The following is a 12,610-nucleotide window of genomic DNA, read 5'->3' as shown; positions in this document are numbered from 1 at the left end:
GAGATTTGCACCCATTCAGACACATTATGATGAGAAGACACAGGGAAACCTGCTACGAGCCTAAGCAACATTGAAAATGCCAATTCCGAATTTATGATGGTGGTTTTGCCTTCAATGGCTGAACTGAATTGACAGAGATTATTCAATAGGTTTGATTCATCCAAATCAGTGAGTATTGAGATATAGGCGAAGGGAAGGTTGTCGCTGTTGGTGTCCACACTCAATATTTGTATGAAATCCTTGAAGACTCGTGCTTTTCACAGAGCAGGTTCATGGAACCAGTGCGTATCATGATCGCATCAATATAAAGGCCGAGACTGATTTGTACCTCCGCATATTGTGGGAACGCCATTGTTGTGTGGCTAAACGAGATAAGGCGCATCCAAAGAGGCCGAGCTCCCGAAGGAAGAAGCACTGCCACTGCACAATATTAAGAGATCACGCACCGCTGCTCCTCAGAGAAATCATCACGCCTGCGTGCTTCATTGTTTGGTAATGTAATATGTAATATTTTGTAATGGGCGTATATTACATGTGAAATGTAATGGGCATATATTACATTTAAAGGGTTGAAGTAATATGTAAAGCGTTGAAGTAATATGTAATATTTTGTAATGGACATATATTACATTTAAAAGGTTGAAGTGATATGTAATACGTAATATTTGAAATGCTGGATGCTTTTTATATCAAACATTGGAGGGATTTGAAGAAAATAAATTTGGAGAAAATATGTTGCATAAAGTTGTAGCTTGAAGTATTGACGTACATATTGGTATATGAGGAAGAGATTTGAAATCTTTTGAGAATGCCCTTTTGAGTACAATTTCACTGTATATCAGCAGAAGTATTTTTTCTATCAGCAGAAGTATTTTTTTTTACAGAATGCATTCAATCATCTCTATGGTAGGAATAGTTCTCATTGGCAAGGAGAACTATCCTGAATGGTCCCGGATGATAAAACACACCCTCATCTTCAATGAGTTGTGGAAGGGAGTGTGTGTCGGAGAAGGAGACAATGACCCAGTACAACCTACATCAGACAAAGAGCTCGTCATTTGGGATAACAAGAACAACAAAGCATATGCATTAATCGCAACATCAGTAAATGAAGAAGTAAGTCGCCATATTTCATCATATTCAACTGCCTTTGAAGCTTTACAAAAGCTCAAAGAACTCTATGACTCACATTCTGCACTTGAAGTTGTTCAGCTCATGATTAAACTCTTCACTCTTGAACTGAAAAATAATGATCCTCGTGCTCTTGCATCTGAAGTAAAATCCATAATGCATGATATCAAATCCACTAAGGTTGAGTTGGATATACCTCTTATTGCTTTTCTCAAGGCACTCTATCCTACCTACTCCAATTATCTTGAGTCTTTACAAGCAAATGGAAATCTTAAAGATATAACCTTTGACTCTCTTGTGAAAAAGTTTGCTGAAAGAGAGAAAGCCTTTGGAAAGAAGACAGTCCCTGAATCTTCTAAAGAGATTGTGTGTCTTGCTCATAAAGAAAAGCATCCTGCTCAAGATTCTACAAGAGGAAGAGGTGGTCGAAGAGGAAGAGGAAGATACTTCAGAGGCAGGGGGGTAGACATTCTCAAGGAGAAAAAGCAGTTCTACATTGCATTCGCTACAAACGAAATGGATCACATGATGCTTCTACATGCAAGCTACCATGGGACAAAATCGAGCAGAAAAGAAACCAGCAGAAAGGTAAAACTGATGATACAGAAAAAGGTAAAACACCTGAATCCACTCACTATATTGAGGCACAATGTAACATTGGAGTAAATGAAGATTTGTTTAATGCTTCACTTGCTTCTTCGAAAAATGATTGGTTGCTTGATTCAGGAGCAACCTGTCATATGACTCATAGGAAAGATTTTTTTGAATATTTCACTGACAATGTTGATGGAGCAGTATACTTTGCATATTAGTCAAAAATCAAGCCATCAGGGCTTGGCACAATCAGGCTTAAACTGCCTGGTCTTCCAGACTTTCTTCTGGATCATGTTCTATATCTCCCACAGCTCAAGAGAAACTTTTTGTCCTTGGTCCACATGCGACAGCAAGGTCACTCCATTCATATGTTTGATGGCAAGCTTGAGGTAAGAAAAGCATCTGACCACTCACTTGTCATGAGGGGAATAGAAGAAGAAAGACTTCTCAAACTGCAAGGAACCTCTGCTCATGCACAACATTTCTCATATATCTCTCATCATGAAGAAGGTACACTTCCATCAAGTTTATTATGGCATGCTAGATTTGGACATTTAAACTATGACAGTCTCCGCTTATTGAAGAAAAATGGTGTTGCTGTTTTGCTTACAATTCCTAGGAAACATAAGCAATGTGATGCTTGCATTCTAGGAAAGCATAGCAAACAGTCTTTTCATGATTCACATTCAAGAGCACATAGGAAGCTTGAACTCATTCATTTAGATTTAAGTGGTCCAATGCTTGTTCCTTCTGCAAATGGAAATAAATATATCATGACATTTATTGATGATTACACCAGAATGTGTTGGGTTTATTTATTGAAGAACAAATCTGATGCTTTTCAAACATTCAAGAATTTTCATAAATGGATTGAAAATGATGCACAATCTCATATTGGGTCTATTCGCACTGATAATGGAAAAGAATATACATCAAATGAATTTGAAAACTATCTTCGCCAACATGGGATCAAACATCAAACAACTGTGCCTTATAATCCCCAACAAAATGGTGTAGCTGAAAGAATGAATAGAACAATCTTGAATATGGTACGATCCATGCTTTTCTTCAAAAATGTAAAGATAATGTTTTGGGCTGATGCTGTTCTATGTGCTGCATATATAAAGAATAGATGTCCATCTAATGCTATAAGAAACAAGACTCCTTATGAATTGTGGTATGGACATGTTCCTTCGGTAAAACATATCAGGATCTTTGGTTCCACCTGTTATGCTTTGATACCAAAGGTACATAGAAACAAACTTGGTGCTAGAAGTCGTAAGTGTATCTTCCTGGGGTATTCAAACACCTCCAAAGCATACCGTCTCTATGATGAAGTAAATAAAAAGTTTGTTGTATCTAGAGATGTAATTTTTCTTGAATCATCCAAATCTGACAATGTTGTTGAGCGGCAACTTGATCGCTTGGATAGATTCGCAAAAACGAAATCATTTCAAGAATTTGATAATCAGATTCCACATCTTGAAGGGGGGATTCCTATACTAGATCAACATGTGGAATCTTCTTCTGAAGAACAATCTCCCCTGCATGAAACTCCAACAACGGATGATGCTTTAAGTGATGTAATTGATAGAATTGGGAGACTCAATCTTGATTCAGTCCCAACTCAATCAACAGAGCAGCCTGGACCAACTCAGAAAGGTCCCCCAAAGTGGCTGACAAAGACACTTGAAAGTGTTCATCCTGATGAAATTGGAAAAATAGGAACCAGAAATTCAAACCGACAAAATGGAGGTGATGTAGATGACTCTAATTCACCTGTTGATATGGATGTTACTTATGATTGTGAATTGAACTTGTCTACAGATTTTGAACCAACTTCCTTCAAAGAAGCTGCTTCTCATGATGAATGGAAAGAAGCGATGAAAAAGGAGTATGATGCCCTCATAAAGAATGGCACTTGGAAGCTGGTTGATCCTCCATTTGGAACCAAACCAATTGGCTGCAAGTGGGTCTACAAGAACAAATACAAAGCTGATGGCTCACTTGACAAGCACAAAGCTAGGCTTGTGGCAAAAGGCTTTGCACAGAAGGAAGGGGTCGATTATGAGGAAACTTTTGCCCCCACAGCAATGGAGATCTAAAAGAGAATGTTTTTATGTCCCATCCTGAAGGATTTGCTGTGAAAGGACATGAACATAAAGTATGCAAACTTGTGAAGTCCTTGTATGGCCTCAAACAAGCACCGCGAGCCTGGTATGAAAAACTAACTGAGCATCTTCTGAAACTCAACTTCAATCATTTTGATCTTGATGATGCAACTTTATTTGTCAAGAAAGTTGGCAAAATAGTTGTGTATCTTGTGGTATATGTAGATGATCTTTTAATGATAAGGAACAATGAAAGCCACATTGCATCCATAAAGAAGGAATTAGGGAAAAGTTTTGAAATGACTGATTTGGGCTATGTTCATTACTATCTTGGCATTGAAGTAACCCAACATCCAAAATCCATATTTCTTTCTCAAAAGAAATACATTGGAGATTTGTTAAACAGATTTGGGATGACAGAGTGCAATCCTCTTTCTACTCCAACGGAACAAAACTTAAAGCTCACATCTATTGAAGGAAAGGAATTTGAGGATGCAACAAAGTATAGACAGCTTGTAGGAAGTCTCATCTACCTCACTACTACCAGACCAAACATTTCATTTACTGTTGGAATCCTCTCCAGGTTCATGCAAAAGCCTTGTGAGGGACATTGGTCTGCTGCAAAAAGAGTTCTAAGGTACTTGAAGGGAACTCAAGACCTTGGAATCAAGTATACACAGGTGGACGACTTCAGCTTGATTGGATACTCTGATTCAGACTTCGATGGAGACAAAGAAACTGGGGTATCTACTTCATGATATGCTATGAGTCTTGGATCAGGAGCTGTCTCCTGGAGATCATGCAAACAATCAGTTCCAGCAGATTCCACAACTGAAGCAGAATACGTGGCAGCAGCTGAAGCAACGAAAGAAATTGTGTGGCTCAGGAAAATTCTTGAAGATTTGCAGGTAAAACAAGTACAATCAACTCCGCTCATGATTGATAACACCTCTGCAATAAAGTTGGCCAAGAATCCAAAGTTCCATGATCGAACAAAACATATCAATACTAAATATCATCTGATTCGACATCATGTTGAGGCCAAAACAATCCATCTCCGTCATTGTTCCACAAATGAGCAAATTGCAGACATCTTCACCAAAGCACTTGGAAAGGAAAAGCTTGAACGATTTAGAATGATGCTTGGACTCACCAACATCCCTTCAGATTAAGGGGGGGGATGTTGACACCTAATCTTCATGATTGGGGAATTTGTAAAATAAATAAATCAGGAATGTGAACAGTCATCGGAAGATGAACTGAATAATCACTCCTAATGTATAAGACAATAACATACCTATGGAATAAACACCAATCAGTTTTTCTGCCCTTGGAGAGTTACTGCCTGGCCTGACAGAATCCTCTCTCCCCAATGGGGGTGATCATATGAGGGTACAAGTGTCCCAAGTGAGGCCATTGGGGCCCGCGCCTTCGCCATGCGTGTAATTACTTGGCCTTTATGTGCCGTCCCTACCATCAAATCTCATGCGTGACGATTAATTACCTTCATCTGGTTGTTATATTTGTTCTTTGGAGATATTTTTGATCCAGTCTGCTAAATTGGGTGATGAGTTGGGGTTGTGAGGAGGTTGGAGGTGTTTAGGTTTGGTGCCATGGTAGCTCTTTAAGGTTTCTTCCGAGGTTAAGGAGGGACGAGTGCAAATGCAATTCTCTGGTTTGGGCTTGTCTTTGCTTACTGGTATTATTTTGGGACCTGATACTCGAGTGAGTAGTGTCTGGTTCTGCCTTCTAGTCGCTGCACGTCTTCGATTTTCTGCAAATCTCTAGAAAGTACGGATTCCTTCATCTGGTGCTCGAGGTAAGGTCTCTGTGTTTTTTAGTTCCCCTACTTTTCTATGCGGTTTCAAGAGTTTGCCTATGTGGGTTGGCAGAAGTTCTAATGTGGTCTTAGTGTTCAACGTTCCTCCTGGTCTGTTCCAGAGAGATAGTGATATCTTGTTCTTTGGAAAATTTGGAATGTGGTTTGAGTCTCTATGCTATATTGAAGTCAGAAAAGTTTCTCCTCTCATCTGGGCTAGTGTTTTCTGCTCTCATAACTCGCCTAGGTTGCGAGGAGGGTTTTTCCCATCTAGTTCTCTGGTCAGGGTTTCCTTTGGTTTGCTTCATTCAAGTAATTCCTATGTTAGTCTTCAGGTTTCCTGTCAGTGGTGGTAGTGGTGCCGTGGTCTTTGGTTTTGCATCGCCTCTTGCAGGTATCACAACGACCTCTTCTTGGTCTTCTCCTGTAGTCGGTTTTCAATCAACGGTAAGTGTGATATGCCCCGCCAACAGGGACGCCCTTGTCATGGGAGGGGCCAACATGCCCAGTTTGGCAATCCTGAGCTTGAATATAGTTCATCATCCACCAATACGGAAAGCCCAGAGATAGAGGGTGCATAAGCCATTTCTCCAGCTTGCCCTCCAAGCTGCATTGAGGCCATGGCTTCTTTGGACTCCCTTGCTGAGCAGTTCCGGTACATCCAAATTGATTTGGAAATCCTAAGGGACCACATGTATGACAACTAGAATGAGATAGTGGCCTACCTTACTGATATTCAGTATAGTCAAAATGAAATACTGGCTCAACTAGATAGTCTCCGACGCAGTCACCGTCGCACTAATGATCACCTTCACAACTTGGAAGCGAGAGTGGAACATATTTATTTCCACATTCATGATCATGTTGGTTACTTTTCCGCCCCCCCTATACTTCCCCCCACCCCCCTCCTTGATTTGATGATGTCAGTTTTGGTCTCTTTTTTGGTTATTACTAGTATGACATGACTTCTATGCCTCACAAAAATAATGTATGCTAAGTGTCTTTTTTGGTATCCTCCAGTCCCCAACCTCAAAAAGTCTGGTCAGAACGAGAGTGTGGGGACTGTTGAGGCACATTTTGTATGCCATGCCATTTTGAAAATCTAATGAAATAAATTTGATTGACAAAAAAAAAAGGGAGACATGTCACTTCGAGGTGGAGCACAAAATGAATTACACATCTCCCTCATATTGGGTTGCGGAATTAGCTTCTTAGGGTAGAAAAAATATTTAATGTTTACCATAAATAAAATCTTTCAATGTCCACCTTAGATAAAATATTTCTTTATCAAATTGATATATATTATAGAAGGGAGAGATTTCTTATTGTGATGATGGGTATTTTCTACTTCTCACTATAAAAAATATGTGTATTTCATTCAATTTTTAATATAGAATTAACAAAAGATATTTAAGAAATATCAATAGTAAACAAATATTTCAATGTGGATTGCAAATAATATATACATACATACATATATATATATATATATATATATATATATATATATATATATATATATATATATATATATATATATATATATATATATATATATATATAGATATATATATATATATATATATATATATATATATCTATCTATCTCTCTATATATAATGTAACTATGTTTAATTTTTTTTTTGTTATGGTTAAAACATTTCAATGGATTAGGAAGGTGTGTAATTCTAGTATGTGCATTACGTGGAGTTGACATGTGCCATTTTAATAACTAGTGTAGATCCATCTTAAACATTAGAAAGGAATCTAAATTTGAGAAAATGTTTACACCTCTAGTGAGTTCGGTAAATTTTGTTGGCACATGCATATTAAAAACCAACCTAGGATCATCTTAAATCTAGATCTATCATGTGTTAAGAGGGATCAAAATTTGATGAAATGTTTGCTTGGAAACCCTAGACATCTAATTTATATAGATTTAAAAATTCAAATTTACCATTCCAACTATTTTTAACTAGATATTATGTAAAACTCATCTAAAAATATTCTAAAACAAAAAAAAATATAAAATGTTTAGATTACATCCTTTTAAATTTACTTCATAATTAAGAAAACATCTCAAGAAATATGGTATTTATAAAATAAAAATTGATCAAGTTTCGATACATCTAAAAGTTCTACATTTTTTTTTTTTTTTTTTTGAGCCAATGCTTTAGAATAGAACATGGACTATACATTTAAATTAGAATTTAAGCATTTGTATTTGAATGTAATGGTTATCTGTGTAAAGTTTTCCAATGGACTTAGTTTTAAATAATAGAAGTAGCATTGATCTTAAGAATAGGAAGAGAGGAAACATCAAAGTAGAACTAGTCCTTGCAACTTTGAATCCATAATTAAAAGCCACATATTCAAAGACGCAATGTTTAACATGGAGTTACTAGTATATGGGAAACTTGAGTAGTTGTTTACGATAGTTTGATGAAACCATGATAAATCATAATAATTCACACGGTTCAAATATCATATATACAAGAAAGTTATTCTGTTGACACCTAATCATCAGGATTGGGTGAATAACTGAAATTGATGTAAATAAATAATAGAAAATATGAATAGTCACCGGGAGATGAAATGAACAATCTCTCCCTCATGTATATAATAAAGACCAACTTGAATGAATATCAATGAATTGTTTTGAGGAGTTACCTCCTGGTCTGACATGGTATCAGAGCCAGCGCCATTTTTGGCTTCCCTCTGCTTTGTAACTCCCTATTCTGCCTATGTTCTGCATTTTTTGCAGGCTGACATCTCTGTCAAATCCCTGCGAAATCTCATTCATTGTTGAAGTGCGTTACTGCATTGAAGGAGTCGATTGGAGCTAGTTGCTGCCTGGAGGTGCTGTGGAGTGAGTTGGGGTCGAAACTCTTGGCGCTGCTGGTGCCTCCACGCAGGAGGAAGGAAGGCTGAGACTCGTAGGTGGAGGAATGGTAACTGATCGCTCCTCACCATATTCCAGTTAATGCTCTCCCAATCTGTTGCATACGTTGAATGAACTCCATATTCATTTCATACATTGAACTTTGCTCCAGGTTATGTTGAATGAAGGTCCTAAACTCTGCTTCCATTTCCACGCTCACTGCATTGAGTTGTTTTGAAGTTGTGGTTTTATATTGTTTTGAATCTGTTGTGGTATACATTGTTTTGAATCCGCATACCTCCCCTTCGCTGTGCCTCCACCCACGGCTCTGTTGTCGCGGCTCTATTGGTATACTGTAACGCCATACCATATTATTGTTGCATATATTCCTGAATCCTCATATACCACTGTTATTTGAACTCCATATATAGCGAAGCCTATCATATGCCCACATACCATATATCATTGTTTTTAATATATAACTTTGTGGACTCCGTTCAATAGTATAATGTTGTGGACACTTATGTTGAATGATATACCATGCTCTGATATATGGTCCTCCCGCTCGGTCGTATCTCTACGCACCATACCGCCATATGATATTATGCGTTCAATGAATCTCGTTCCATATACACCCTCCCCATAAACCCCTCCCCCATAAACCACCTTCCCCACATAATACCTCTGTTTTCATATACTAGGATCACATTTTTTTTTACCATTAGGAGTAAAATTTTACAACAGAAGTATTTTTTTTTTTCCACAGTACTCAGATTTTACAATGCATTCAATCATATCTATTGTGGGAGTAGTTCTCATTGGCAAGGAGAACTATCCTGAGTGGTCCCAGCAGATAAAAAACACCCTCATTTTCAATGAGTTCTAGAAAGGAGTGTGTGTTGGAGACAGAGACAAAGAGCCAGAACAACCTACCTCAGACAAAGAGTTCGCCATTTGGGAAAATAAGAATAGAAAAGCCTATGCATTAATTGCAGCATCTGTAAGTGAATAGGTGAGTAGCCATATTTTGCCATTTTCAACTGCTTTCGAAGCGTTACAAAAGCTGAAAGAACTCTATGACTCACACTCTGCACTTAAAGTTGTTCAACTCATGATTAAACTCTTCACTCTTGAATTACAAAACAATGATCCTCTTGCTCTTGCATCATAAGTAAAATCTATAATGCATGATATCAAAGTCACTAATGTTGAACTGGATATTCCTCTTATCTCTTTTCTCAAGGCACTTTATCCTACTTACTCCAATTATCTTGAGTCATTGCAAGCAAATGGAAGTCTCAAAGATATTACCTTTGACTCTCTTGTGAAAAAATTTGTTGAAAGCGAGAAAGCTTTTGGAAAGAAGACAACCCTTGAATCTTCTGAAGAGGATATGTGCCTTGCTCATAAAGAAAATAATCTTGCCCAAGATTCTTCCAGAGGAAGAGGTGGTCGAAGAGGAAGAGGAAGATATTTCAGAGGTGGGGGGGCAGACACTCTCAAGGAGAAAAGCCAGATTTGCACTGCATACGCTGCAAAAGAAATGGATCACATGATGCCTCCACATGCAAGTTACCTTGGGACAAAATTGAGTAGCAAAGAAACCAACCCAAAGGTAAACCTAATGACAAAGATAAAGGTAAAGCACCTGAATCCGCTCATTATGTTGTGGCACAATGTAATATTGGAGTAAATGAAGACTTATTTAATGCTTCACTTGCTTCTTGGAAAAATTATTGGTTGCTTGATTCAGAAGCAACTTGCCACATGACTCATAGAAAAGATTTTTTTGAAGAATTTACTGACAATGTTGATGGAGCAGTATAATTTTCAGACCAATCAAAACTCAAGCCATCAGGTCTTGGCACAATCAGGCTTAAATTTCCTGGTCTTCCAGACTTTCTTTTGCATCATGTTCTATATCTCCCACAACTGAAGAGAAACTTACTGTCCTTGGTCCACATCCGCCAGCAAGGTCTCTCCATTCATTTGTTTGATGGAAAGCTTGAGGTGAGAAAAGCATCTGACCACTCACTTGTCATGAGGGTGATAGAAGAAGAAAGGCTTCTCAAGCTGTAGGGTACCTCTACTCGTGCACAACATTTCTCATACAATTCTAATTATGAAGAAAGTACACTTCCATCAAGTTTATTATGGCATGCTAGATTTGGACATTTGAACTATGACAGCCTCCGCTTGTTGAAGAAAAACGGTGTTACTGGTTTGTCTACAATTCCTAGGAAACTTAAGAAATGTGATGCTTGTATTCTAGGAAAGCATAGCAAACAGTCTTCATGATTCATATTCAAGAGCACATAGAAAACTTGAACTCATTCATTTAGATTTATGTGGTCCAATGCCTGTTCCTTCTACAAATGGAAATAAATATATGATGACATTTATTGATGACTACACCAGAATGTGTTGGGTTTATTTATTGAAGAACAAATCTGATGCTTTTAAAACATTCAAGAACTTTCATACATGGATTAAAAATGATGCACAATCTCATATTGGCTCTATTCACACTGATAATGGAAAAGAATACAATTCAAATGAATTTGAAAACTATCTTCGCCAACATGGGATCAAATGTCAAACAACTGTGCCTTATAATCCCCAACAGAACGGTGTAGCTGAAAGAATAAATATGACAATCTTAAATATGGTGCACTCCATGATGTTTTTCAAAAATGTAAAATTGGTGTTTTGGGCTGATGCAGTTCTATGTGCTGTATATATAAAGAATAGATGTCCATCTAATGCTATGAGAAACAAAACTCCTTATGAAATGTGGTATGGGCACATTCCTTCGGTAAAGCATCTCAGGGTCTTTGGTTCCACCTGTTATGCCTTGATACCAAAGGTACATAGAAACAAACTTGGTGCAAGAAGTCCTAAGTGTATCTTCCTGGGGTATTCAAACACCTCCAAAGCATACCATCTCTATGATGAAGTCAATAAAAATTTTGTTGTATCTAGAGATGTAATCTTTCTTAAATTATCCAAAACTGTCAATGTTGTTGTGCAGAAACTTGATCGCTTGGATAGATTCGCAAATGAAAAATCATTTCAAGAATTTGATAATCAGATTCCACATCGTGAAGGGGAGATTCCTATACTAGATCAACCTGTGGAATCTTCTTCTGAAGCACTCTCTCCCACATGAAACACCAACAATGGATGATACTTTGAGTGATGTGATTGAAAGAATTGGGAGACTCAATCTTGATTCAGTCCCAACTCAATCAACGGAGCAGCGTAGACCATCTGAGAAAGGTCCTCTAAAGTGGCTGACAAAGACACTTGAAAGTGTTCATCCTGATGAGGTTGGAAAGACAGGAACTAGAGATTCAAACCGACAAAATGGAGGTGATGTAGATGACTCAGATTCACCTGTTGATATGGATGTTTCTTATGATTGTGAATTGAATTTGTCTATAGATTTTGAACCAACTTCCTTCAAAGAAGCTGCTTCTCATGATGAATGGAAAGAAGCGATACAAAAGGAGTATGATGCCCTGATAAAGAATGGCACTTGGAAGTTGGTTGATCCTCCATTAGGAACCAAACCAATTGGCTGCAAGTGGGTCTACAAGAACAAGTATAAAGCTGATGGCTCACTTGACAAGCACAAAGCTAGGCTTGTGGCAAAAGGTTTTGCACAGAAGGAAGGGGTCGATTATGAGGAGACTTTTGCCCCCACAACAAAATGGGCTACCATCCGGACACTCTTTGCCATAGCAGCGTAGAATAGTTGGAAAGTCCATCAAATGGATGTAAAAACTTCTTTCTTGAATGGAGATCTAAAAGAGAATGTTTTAATGTCCCAACCTGAAGGATTTTCTGTGAAAGGACATGAACATAAAGTATGAAAACTTGTGAAATCCTTGTATGGCCTCAAACAAGCACCGCGAGCCTAGTATGAAAAACTAACTGAGCATCTTCTGAAACTCAATTTCAAACATTATGATCTTGATGATGCAACTTTATTTGTCAAGAAAGTTGGAAAAACAGTTGTATATATTGTGGTATATGTAGATGATCTTTTGATGACAGGGAACAATGAAAGCT

The 12,610-nt window shown here is 37.7% G+C and overlaps 1 pseudogene; it reads left to right on the top strand.

The window, feature by feature from the left end:
- Nucleotides 1–5,976: 5,976 nt before the first annotated feature.
- LOC149254281 (uncharacterized) overlaps nucleotides 5,977–12,610 on the top strand; it is a 70,822-nt pseudogene continuing 64,188 nt past the window's right edge.

This window comes from Pinus tabuliformis, chromosome 7, assembly GCF_031772625.1.
Source record: "Pinus tabuliformis cultivar Carrire ecotype Pingquan chromosome 7, CPIR1, whole genome shotgun sequence".
NCBI lineage: Eukaryota > Viridiplantae > Streptophyta > Pinopsida > Pinales > Pinaceae > Pinus > Pinus tabuliformis.
The sequence above is the reverse complement of the archived record's forward strand: the minus strand, read 5'-3'. Positions and strand labels throughout refer to the sequence as shown.